General features: G+C 39.8%; 1 protein-coding gene and 1 pseudogene across 16 annotated transcripts in view; one reads left to right on the forward strand and one right to left on the reverse strand.

The window, feature by feature from the left end:
* Positions 1–12,836, reverse strand: part of LOC147580697 (uncharacterized) — a 403,830-nt gene that overhangs the window by 364,176 nt on the left and 26,818 nt on the right. The window contains exons 4-5 of one of the 16 annotated variants that reach the window (XR_015251007.1): positions 8,593–8,790; positions 6,805–7,861 (exon numbers count right to left, since the gene is read on the reverse strand). The exons of the other annotated variants lie outside the window; for them this stretch is intronic. The gene's annotated coding sequence lies outside the window, so the exon portion shown is untranslated. Of the gene's footprint in view, positions 1–6,804; positions 7,862–8,592; positions 8,791–12,836 lie in introns of those variants that run through there. 16 annotated transcript variants of the gene reach the window in all.
* On the forward strand, positions 181–560 carry LOC112853735 (10 kDa heat shock protein, mitochondrial pseudogene; annotated as a pseudogene).

Consider the following 12,836-nt stretch of genomic DNA (forward strand, 5'->3'; position numbering starts at 1 on the left):
ACCACAGAATGCAGCCAGAAGTCAATTATAAGGAAAAATCTGGAAAAAGAACATGAACACATGGACACTAAACAACATGCTACTAAAATCCAGTGGGTCAGGTCATGTGGCCCGTGGGTTGGACTAATGGTATCCTTGCAGTGGTGGCAGCTCCAGAACTAAGTCATGGTGGCCGGAGTCATGGCAGGACAGACATTTAGAAAGTTTCTTCCCCTATTTGACTGAGTTTTAGTTGAAAGGAGTGCAGCCAAACTGTAACCAAAGGAGGCATTATGCTTCCAAAAAATCCCCAAGAAACTAGTGCAACCAGACACAGTAGCTGTTGGATCAGGCTCTAAAGGAAAGGGTGGAGAGATTCACCCAGTTAGTGTGAAAGTTGGAATTCGAATTCTTCTCCCAGAATATGGAGGCACCAAAGTAGTTCTAGATGATGAGGATTATTTCTTATTTAGAGATGGTGACATTTTCAGAAAGTATGTAGACTGAAATAAATCATTACTGAAATGGCATCATGTGAAGATGCCCATTGCAGTGGAGCTGTGAAATCTTTCATAATGTAAATAATTTTCATGTATTTCTTTTTATTTTTTTAAATGTTTTTATTTATTTTTGAGACAGAGAGAGACAGAGCATAAGCAGGGGAGGGGCAGAGAGAGAGGGAGACACAGAACCTGAAGCAGGCTCCAGGTTCTGAGCTGTCAGCACAGAGCCCAACGCGGGGCTCAAACTCATGGACTGTGAGATCATGACCTGAGCTGAAGTCGGACGCTTAACCAGCTGAGCCACCTAGGTGCCCCTCATGTATTTCTTTTATAATAAACTAACGGTATCATAAATGAATAAATACATACATACATACATGCATACATACATACCAGTGGGTCAATGAATAAGTCAAAGAGGGAATTAAAAAAAATACCTGAAGATAAATGAAAATGGAAACACAATGTTTCCAAATCTTTGGGATATAGCTAATGCTGTTCTAAGAGGAAAGTTTACAGTAACACAGGCATATCTCAAGAAGCAAGAAAAATCTCAGATAAACAATCAAACCAACAAACCCTATGCCTAAGGAACTAGAAAAAAGCACAAACAAAGCCCAAAGTTAGTAGAAAGAAGGAGATGACCAAGATTGGAGCAGAAATAAATGAAACAGACTAAAAAGGTAATAGAAAAGATCAATGAAAAAACTAAGAGCTAATTCTTTGAAAAAATAAACAAAATTGATAAACCTTTAGCCAAACTCATCCAAACAACAACAACAACAACAACAAAATAAAAACAAAAACAAAAACAAAAAAAACAAAAAACCTGAGAGGACTCAAATAAGAAATGAAAGAAGAGAAGTTATAAGCAATACCACAGAAATACAAAGGATTATAAGAGACTACAGTGAAACATTATATGCCAACAAATTGAACAACTTAGAAGAAATGGATAAATTGGTAGAAAAATACAATCTTCTAAGACTAAATCTGGAAGAAACAGAAAATATGACATTCTGATTACCAGTAACAAAATTAAGTCAATAATGAAAAATCAGCAAGCAAACAAAAAAAAGTCCAGGATCACAAAGCTTCACAGGTGAATCCTACCAAACATATAAGAGTTAATACTTACCCTTCTCAAACTACTCTAAAAAACAGAAGAGGAAGGGATTCATTCATTTGAATTCTTCAAATTCATTCTACAAGGCCAGCATTACCCTGATACCAAAACCAAAGACACTACAAAAAAAAAAAAAAAAAAGAACATTACAGACCAATATCCCTGATGAACACTGATGTAACAATCCTCAACAAAATATTAACAGACCAAATTCAACAGTACATTAAAGGGATCATTTACCACAACCAAATGGGATTTATTACAGAGATTCAAGAATGGTTCAATATCCACAAATCAATGTGATATGACGCATGAACAAAATGAAGGATAAAAACTATAACATCATCTCAATAGATGCAGAAAAAGCATTTGATAAAATTCTATATCCATTCCTGATTTTTAAAAAAAACCCCCAAAAAAAGTGGTTTAGAGGGAACATACCTCAACATAATAAAGGCCATATTTGATAAATGAACAGCTAACGTCATACTCAATGTTGAAAACGTGAGAGCTTTCCCCTTAAAATCAGAAACAAGACAAGAATGTCCACTCTCTCTGCTGTTAGTCATCAGAGAATTGAAAGCCCTAGCCACAACAATCAGACAGTAAGAAGAAACAAAAGGCATCCAAATTGGAATGGAAGAAGTTAAAGTGTCACTACTTGCAGATGACCTGATAGTATATACAGAAAACTCCAAAAACTCCAACAAAAAACTATTAGAATAAATGAATTCAGTTAAGTTTCCGGATACAAAATTAATATACAGAAATCAGTTGCATTTCTATACACTAACAGTGAAGTCGCAAGAAGAGAAATTAAGAAAACAACCACATTTTACAAGTGGACCAAAAAGAATAATTCTAGGAATAAATTTAACCAAGAAGGTGAGAGACCTGTACTCTGAAAACCGTAAGACATTGATGAAAGGAAATGAAGGCAACAAAAATAAAAGGAAGGATACACCATGTGCATGGATTGGAAGAATATTGTTAAAATGTCTATACTAACTGAAGGAATCTACAGACTTAGTGCTATCTCTGTCAAAATACTAATAGTATTTTTCACAGAACTAGAATAATTCTAACATTTGTATTGAACCACAAATGACCCTGAATAGCCAAACAATCTTGAGAAAGATGAACAAAGCTGGAGATATCCCAATTCCAAATTCCAAACCATACTATAAAGTTATAGTAATCAAAACAGTCTGGTACTGGCATAAAAACAGACACATAAATCAATGAAACAGAATAGGGAGCCCAGAAGTATCCTCATGCTTACATGGTCAATTAATCCACGACAAGAAAGTCAAGAATATGGAATGGGGAAAAGAAAATCTCCTCAATAAATGGCATCAGAAAAACCAGACAGCTACATGTAAAGGAATGAAAGTGAACCCCTTTCTTATGTTATACACAAAAATAAACTCAAAATGGATTAAAGACCTAAATGTAAGACCTGAAACCATAAAACTCCTGAAAGAAAGCAGAGGCAGTACATAAACTTTTGGACATCTCTTAGCAATATTTTTCTGGATCTGGCTCCTCAGGCAAGAGAAACAAAAGCAAAGATAAACAAATGAGACTACATCAAACTAAAAAGCTTCCGCACAATGAGGAAACCATCAATAAAACAAAAAGACAACCTACTGAATAGAAGATCTTTGCAAATAACATATCTGAGAAGGGTTAATATTCAAAGTATATAAAGAACACATACAACTCAACACTAAAAAACAAAACAATCTGATTAAAAAGAGAACAGAGGACCTGAATAAAAATTTTTCCAAAGACGTACAGTTAACTAATAGACACATGAAAAGATGCTCAACATCACTCATCAGTAGGGAAATGGGAATCCAATCACAATGAGCTGTCACCTCGCACCTGTCAGGATGACCAGTATCAAAAAGACAAGAAATAACAAGCATTGCCAAGGACGTGGAGAAAAAGCAACCCTTGTGCATTGTTGGTTTGAAATGTTCATTGTTACAGCCACTATAGAAAATGGAATGGAGGTTGCTCAATAAATTAAAAACAGAAATATCATACGATCCACTAATTCCATTACTAGGTATTTACCTGAAAAAAACTGAAAACGCTAATTTGAAAAAATACATGCATCCCTGTGCATATTGTACCATTATTTGTAGTAACCAAAATATAGAACCAGCCGAAATGTCCATCAGTGAGTGAATGGATAAAGAAGAGGTGGGGTATATATACAATGGAATATTACTCCGCCATAAAGCAATCCTACCATTTGGAATGACACGGATGGAGCTAGAGGGCATTATGCTAAGTGAAATAAGTCAGCCAGAGAAAGACAGATACCACATGATTTCACTCATATGTGTAATTTAAGAAACAAAAATGAACAAACAGAAACCGACTCATAAATACAGAGTACAAAGTGGTGAATGCTAGGAGTGGGGGGTGGTGGTGCGGTGGAGGGGATGGGCAAAACAGGTGAAGGGGATTAAGAGGTACAAACTTCCAGTTAGAAAATAAGTAAGCCCCTGGATAAAAAGTACAGCATAGGAAATACAGTCAATAATATTGTAATTACTCTATAAGGTGGCAGATGTTAACTATACTTATCAGGGTGAGCATTTTGTAATGCATATAATCGCTGAATCACTATGTTGTATACCTGAACGAATATTATATGTTGACTATACTTCAGTTTCTAATTTAAAAAAAAAGAAATAAAAACTCTGTATTGACCTTAGCGTGAATTATGGGTGTTCTTTAGAGGGTGTCTTTTGTCATTTCCTCACTCACAAACTTCTCAAATCCCCACCCTGTCATTTGACTTAGGACCAATATATCACAACGGTCGCTAAATCCATCTGCTGGTTTATTTAGAACACCGGCAGATTTTAATGACATAGTTAAGAAAGCATTTTTAAAAGCAATACCTGCTCTCAATTTCCCCAAATCTCTTGAATGCATTACCATTACAAATGCAAAAAATATATACCTACGTTAGAAAAAAAAAAATAACACAGATACAAACTAGATGTCCTCCGATTATCCTTATTCTTTTTTCTTTAAGTGAGATTGAGCCCCACAGTGGGCTCTGAACTGACAGTGCAGAGCCTGCGTGAGATTTTCTCTCTCTCCCTCTCTCTCCCTGCCCCTCTCCTGCTCACACACACACACACACACACACACATACACTCTCTCTCTCTCTCAAAATAAATACACATTTAAAAAAAGAACGTGGTCAGACTAAACATTTATTTATAATTTATTTATAATTTATATTTCTTATAAAAAATGAGGCAAATGAAAAACCTAGGCATTATGATTTCATAGTAGATCATGTGCCCCAGTGTGTATGGCAGAAAAATGACGGCCTGAGTTCCTTGACACTCTTCCTATGGAGAGGAGTGTCCCCACCCCACCAGCTCTGGCCAATGGAGTATAACATAAGTGATGTGAGGCCAGTTCCTGGACCTGACCTTTAAGAAAGGGGTACTTCTTCCCTGCATTCTTAGAATCCAGTCAGTCACCAGGTGAGAAGACTACCATTTGACCATCTTGCCATGAGGAGCCCAAACCACATCGAGAAGCTGTAGAAAATGAGACACTGTGTGGAGAAACAGAGACTGAGGAACATGGAGAAGCCAGACGGGTGCATGAAGGCACCATGGACGTAGATTCTCCAGCTCCAGATGCCCCCCTGTGGAAGCAAGATGACCCGCCCAGCTGAGTCCTGTAGAAATTCCTGACCCACACACAACTGTGCACAAAATGAAATGGTTGTTTTAAAGCCACTAAAATGTTTCCTTTTATCTTGACTCCACCTCCTTTGCTTCCTGGAAATTTAAAATGGAGGACGGGTCAGATCTTAGTGTGTTTCTGGAGAACACGTAAACCACTTTCTTTGTAATAAACAAGTAGACCTCAAATCTCTAAATAGAATGCTGGCAACAATTTCGGGCATTTTTTTCAATTTCCCAAATGATCCTATTTTTGATGAAGCAAACAGTTATAATTATCTATCAAACTCTAGCTAACTAAAATGGACGTAAATCATCCATTGTGATTGGGACGCCATTAGGACGTTAATTAATTTAATTAAATGTTATAACATAAAGTTAGTCATATACATGTCTTCACTGCTGAACTAAAAACTCCTTCAGGGCAGGAACAATGTCTTCTGCATTTCTGGTATTCCACCAAAGGCCGTACATTTGGCATGACGATAATACAATCTACCATTAGAAATTAATTATTTTGGTGACATTCAGCATCACCTCCCTCCAGTCTTCGGTTTGAAAGCCCTAAAGCTCTTGACTTGATTTCTGGGTTGCCATAGAATCCTCAGTCTCAGTAGTTTTCCAGGGTGATCTAGTCAAACCTCATTATTTCACAGATGAGGAAATTCACCAAGAGGTAAGTGATTTGTTCACATTCAAACAGTTATTTAGCATATAATAAAGCCATTACAAACTTAAAATTACTTCCTTTAACAGATCGCTGGTGGAGGGACCAGGACAGCTGTAGGGTGTTGGAGCTTCTGAAATGTGAAAGGACTGAAGTGTAGGGTTAGCAAAAAAAAGGTAGTTGCAGAGACAGGAGAATCCAGTTACACTGTAATCCATCGGGAGCACAAACCAATGTGGGCCAATATCGCTCACAGACTTGAAGGGGAAAAAATGCGTAAAGACAGAAATGCGAAGGGGCTGCACAGTTATAAAAGGCAATAAAGATTTCTTTCTTTAATTAGTCGTGTCGAGTAAATCATAAAACCAGATATCTCTGCACTGAGACTCTTCATTAACAGCTGTTTATTGTGCTGTGAATTATCGCAGGGTAATGTATGCAAGATGCTAACTTGATGTTTGTGCTTTTGCTTCTCAGATGAACTCGGCTGTCGAAAACGGAGAGCAAACCAGGACGGCAAAAGCTGTCAGCAGATGTGGGAGAGCCAAGTGTCTCTCCACCTTACATTTCCGTTGTGTGGGTTTTGGTAAAAACAGATCAGGATAGTTTAAAAATTAACCAGTTGACAGTACAGGTGTAGATGGTGGGTATGCTTTCTTGAAAAGTCTAAGAAAATCCAGCCTGGGTTTTCTCTCCAGGCCAGAATCACCCCAGGATGAGAGCAAACCTGAAGCCTATTTCTCTCCACGCAGAGCCCAAGACGGACTCAGAATGGTCTATAAAAACACTGAACGATAGGGCTCACGCACAAGAAAGGAAAGTGGCATTTATTTATTTGTACTCCATGCTAATAACAAAACAGCAAAATGAGACTGTCCAGCTCTACGTGGAGCCCGAGGTACGGAAAACTCTTCACGCCCTTAATCGAGGTATAAGCCCCCGTGCTTGGAGATGCTACTGTGGAGAGTAAATCCCAACACGTTTGCTTATCAACTCATGGTGGCAATCAACCTTATTGAGCATACAGCATGTGCCAGAAACCACGGAATGCACACATTCTCATGCGTCCTCACCACAGCCCCCAAGGTGGGTATTGCTTTACTTTTAAACATAAAGAATTTCACGCTCACAAAGTTCAAGTATCTCTCTCAAGGTCACATTAGTGACCTATGCCAGTACGTCTGCCCAGCAATTCTATAAAGCAGAGAGTGTGATCCTTATTTTAATTATGAGGTAACCAACTTGGAAAGCAGATTATAAAACTCAAAGGAATAGAGATAAGGGTGGGAGACTGGGATTCAACTTCAACAGAGTTGTTTTTTCCACTGTGGCCTTTTCTCCTCAATATGTACCTTATTCTCGCTATTTTATCCTTCAGTTCAATGTCCCTTGCACACTAATAATAATTTAAGAGCTTACCATCCAAAAAAATCTAGGATTCCCCACAGCTCAAGACTGGTGTTTACTACCCACGTTATCACAAGTGATAAAACACAAGGTGTTCCCAGGGGACTAGAAAGCACTCCTACAGCATCCTTTCAGTATCAGCTAGAGCAGGCTGGCTCACGCTGTGTAAACAACAGCCATGCAGTCTTACATAGTTTAACATAACACATGCATAGTCTGGCCGTGGGCCCAGGCCATCCTCCATGGCAGGTGTCCTCCATGCAGCGACACGGTGATCCAAGTGGCTTTGATCCGGAGGCTCCTCTGTCTCAACATGAGGCCTTCACATTCCCCATGGCAGGGGAAGAAACTGCCCAAAGAGTCCCGAGGGCTTTTCACTGTCTCAGCCTGGGATTGGCATGTGCTCCTCCTTTTCACATTTCATTGACCAGCATCCATGGTCTGCCTCCACCTAACACAGGAAAGACTGGGAAATGTGATCTGCTGTGTGTCCAAGGAAGAGGAAAATAAAAATGAAATTTGGTGAACACATGGCATCGTCTCTGCCACATTATCCTGAAGAAGTAGATCCAGACAACACACACAGACACACACACACACACACACACACACACACAGACACACACACACACAAATAGCAAAAGGTTAGGAATTAGCAAGTGAGGCCACAGATTTAGAATTGAATAAATTTTTCTGGACAGAGAGAGACACAAAACCTCATTACAATTTATTAATTCAATTGAGAGGAGGAAAGAGTTAGAAACTACAGATACCAGGAAACAAATTGTTTACATATGGTGATTAAATAAAGGAAAACTTACATGTAAACATGCAAAGTGACCTTAAGTATTTTATTTAAATGTCAAAAGTGAAAGAAGGGTTTAGGACTATCTTGCTCTAGAGCAAGACTTTATGCATCTTTTAAGTCATTTACCGTACAACCCAATTTCCCAAATGCTATCGACTATCTCCTTTTTCATATCATTCAACAAGGTTCTACGGCAAGGCTGAAGAAATCCAGGGACAGTCCCAGCCCTCTGAAAGAGGACATTCTGATAGATGAGAAAAGCAGACATGTCTGAACGAAGAGAACAAGGTCATTTGCGATGGTGTCTCAAAGCAAGCCACGAAAACATCAGGCCTCGAAAGCATCCACTCGGGGCTCCCCAAAGAAGTACACACCTTCCTGGAGTTTTGCGTAGCTTCCAACACAAGACACATTTCTCCTGGTTGCTCCCTTTAGTTTCTGCCTGGTGGTGCGGTCCTTCATTCTTCCACGCTGGCTTGGACGTCCCTGTGAAATACTCCAGAGAGGAATGACGCAGAACGAAGAAAGTAGATCACAGAGGCTCGTCTGCCCACTCATCACATACGTCAGCTCTAGCAACACACAGAACCTTCAAGATGAGCTGCTCTCCGCCTCTGTCAGCCCACCTTGCAAGTAAATGACACCTGCCAAAGACTATGAGGAAACTGCCTCTTCCTCACTTGGTCCTAAGGAACATTCTTAGATGTGAAACATAAAGACAGCGTAGGACAGAAATGTACTGATTAATTTCAATGAGCCTTTCAGAAGTCACAGTCTATGCTGAGCAAAGTGATTTTCAGCTGACTTTATCTTATTAGTGAGGACTCTGGGGAAATTTGGTGGGGTAAATCCTTTTCTGCATTACCGTGCAGAGGAAACAGTTTTCATCTTTAAAGCCCTACAAGCGCACATATTTTTTTTTCCCAGAGCGTAAACCTGGCCTCAGAGAAAGTTCTACTTGGAGAAATCTCATTAATTCCAGTGGTCTGATTTGCCCACAATTTTATGATTCATTTATTTCTGCTAGTTTCTTCCTTAATGTTAGAAAGAAAGAGAGAGAAACAGGGAGAGAGAGGGGAAAGCAAGAAAGAAAGAGAAAAGAGAGAGAGAGACAGGGAGAAAAACGGAAAAAAAAGCCCTACCTTCTCCTTTCCCCCAAAATCAACATTTTCAGGACAAAAATAAATTCCATTCTCATGTGATTAATTATGGATCAAACCATGATGTCTTATTTTCTTTTTCATGAAACAGGAAGATAGGAAAGCTTAGGAAGTTGTCTTGCTTTGTAAATTAATTGTATCCTTTTGGAGGAGTTTTTGGTTACTAAAAGGCCCCCTTTCTAAGTAATTTGGAAGTGGAACTTTTGGAATATTTTTCGTCCTTTTACTGGGGTGAAAGAAAAGTAGGGGCGAAGGGCATAGAGCAGGCATTCTCTCTGCACCCAATTTTATACTTTTTCCTCCCTCTCTGATAATAACCCAAATTCATCTAACTGCCAGGCGTTTGTGGTTAATGAAAGGATATAACTGGAGAGTCTGAGTACCGTTGATCCTTGAACAACACAGAGGTTGGGGCGCTAACCCACGCAGTCAAAAAAAACCACATATCAGTCTTGACTCTCCCATAACTGAATAGCTTACTGTTGGCCAGAAGCCTTGCTGATAACATAAAGTTGATTAATACATACTTTGCATATGTATTATAGACTGCATTCTTACAATAAAGTAAGCTTGAGAAAAAGAAAAATTATTAAGCAAATCATAAGAGAAAATACATGTACAGTACTGTATTCATAAAAAAAAAAAAAATTCACAAATCCCTGAAGCTCAACCCCCTGTTGGACTCTTACAATGCCCTCAGGTACTTTATTATATTCCTTATTAAATTCAAAAGAGCAACTTTCTTCCAAATGTCTATAATCTTTACTATCTCTTTTCCTTCATTATTATCTCAATTATCACTGTATGTTAGAAAGATTCTTAATGATGCCTAATTACATGATGGATGCATTAAACAACATCATGCTTATATTCAAATAACTTAGTTGGTATTACATTCCCCCTAAGGCCATTGCCACCGGGCTTTGTTTCAGATTTTCTAAATTATTGCAATGATATAATTATCTCTTACACTTTTTCTATTTGTAATTCTCCACCTACCTAGAGTTCAGAAAGGAAAAAGAGACACTAGGTAATATATTGCTTGATTTCGTGTCATATAATTTTTTTAAGTTTTATTCTAAGTAGGCTTCATACCCAACAAGGGGCTCAAACTCACGACCTTGAGATCAAGAGACGCACACTCTATTGACTGAGTCACCCAGGCGTCCTTCTTGCTGTTTAATATTGACATGCACATAGAGGGTATTACAATCATTGATTACGATGATCATTATGGACTTTCTTTTATGCATATAAAGAAATAACTCGAAAAAATAAATAAATAACTCAAGATTCTCATTGCCATCTCTGATATCGTATGAGCATTGCCATTGTGACTGTAGGACAAAATTTACACTTTGATGCTGGCTCCGATTGGCTGCCCCAGTCAGGCTCAGCCTCTTTGTGTCTAAGTAACTTGTAAATGCAATTGCCTTGCCTTGTGTGCAACAAAGCCAGACCCAGGGGGATTTCTAGACCAAAGACCATGCCTTGGGGCTTCAAAGCACTTTCCTCCTACCCTCCCCCCCACCAAAATCCTTTCCAATAGGAGCCCCAGTGCCTTTCACTACACAAAGCAATCCCTAGCACAGACTAATTGTAACCTGCTCTCTCTGGCTGCAAACAGAAGGTTTGAGAGAGGCCCAGTGGACTCTAGAAAGACCCCTCTTGAGTCCACATGGATGCAAAAAGCGTTCTGAGGTTTCTCAAATACACTTAGGCATCATTTTAGCCATGTTCCAAGCGCCAAACTAAGATACAGAAAAAGACAGACAAAGTCTTGCCTTGATGCTATGTATAATCCAGTAAGGGAGAATGCATTTACCAAGTAATCTCAGCACCGACGAAGTCTTATGGTAAAGTTGGGGGGAGCCCTGCCTAGTTCTGTGACAACAAACACCTGATGAATGGGAAGGTACCTGGGGGTTCTTCCTGCAGATAACAGACTCAAGTCTGGAAGGACATGGAAATCCAGTGGAGAAGCACTCTGGGCGGAGGGAACAGCACCGCCTGAAGACATCAAGTACGAGAGATGCTAGTGCCTGTGACATAATTCTGTATCATCAGTCCTTAGAGGAGGCACAGTCCAAACAGGAAAAGTTTTTGCATGGTCTGCAAACATTTTATGCTTATTCTTTATTCAACAGAAAGCCATGGATAAATGTTGACAGAGGAATGAGATGATCAGGAAGAATCATTTACGTTTGGTGTTGGGTAGATTAATTCAACAACCAAGTTTTAGAAGCCTACTGTGTGTCAGGCCCTCTAGAGGAAGTTATAAATATTAACATGAGCTAGATCTGTTCAGGCCTTTCTGTCGCTTCTAGTCCAGTCACTGTAGGCAAAAGCATGAAGGAAAGGAGGAGTCAGAAATGGACGCAGAGTTTCTGACTCGGGCAGCTGGGTGAGCACAGTGGTGCCATTTGCAGAAATGGGGCATGGAGGGAAGAAGGTAATATAATGAGTTTGGGACATCTTTTCTTTAAAGGGCCTACCAAGGAGCTAAGGGGAAATGTACAACAGGTACAACTCACACCGGAAATATCAGTTTGGAGTCATCGGCATCTAGGTGTTTGTGTAATCAGGAGTTTGGCCAACTGCAGCCAGGAGACCACATCCAGACCAAAGCCTCTTTGTGTACGGTCCTCAGTCACTACTCTGTGCACTAACGCTGCAAGCCACAGTCCCAATTTCTCCCACCTGCAGCGCCTGCCCTGGGAACAGGGGCCACCCACCCACCCATCCCCGGGGCACCACACACTCCTGCCTGCCCACCAGGCCCGACCCACCAGAGCCAGAGAATGTCTCCAGCTGAAGGCAGGAGTGCCTCAATGTAAACAGCGAACAGGACCACAGAGGGGCAAGCGCTTCCTCTTTTATCCTGTACGTCCCTACCTAATATATGCGATTTTGATCATAGTGCACATCGAAACCTAAATCATTCACTATCTGGCCCTTCAAAAGAAAAAAAAAAAGTTTGCCAACTCCAGGTTTGAACTGAATTAGGAGGGGGGCCTGGGTGGCTCAGTCAGTTGAGCATCTGACTTCGGCTCAGGTCATGATCTTTCAGTCTGTGAGTTTGAGCCCTGCGTCGGGCTCTGTGCTGACAGCTCGGAGCCTGGAGCCTGCTTTGGATTCTGTGTCTCCCTCTCCCTCTCTTCCCTGCCCCGGCTCACACACTGTCTCTCTCTCTCTCAAGAGTAGAGATTAAAAAATAAATAAAAATAAACTGAATTAGGATACTGAAGATAACTAATCTTTGTATGTGATGCCACTAAAATTGAACTCCGATTAACAGACATAATCTCAGCCTATGCAGAGGTTGTAAACGGGAAATAATGACAACTGAACATGACATTCCACACAAGGCCTTCACTCCACCCGCCTCTCCTTTCTAATCTGGAGAAAGGAAAATAAAAAATAATCAGGATAACCGAATCCCTCCTTGAGGATAACTG

The sequence above is a fragment of the Puma concolor genome, chromosome B2 (genome assembly GCF_028749965.1).
Source record: "Puma concolor isolate L17-30 chromosome B2, mPumCon1.1.hap2, whole genome shotgun sequence".
Classification (NCBI taxonomy): domain Eukaryota; kingdom Metazoa; phylum Chordata; class Mammalia; order Carnivora; family Felidae; genus Puma; species Puma concolor.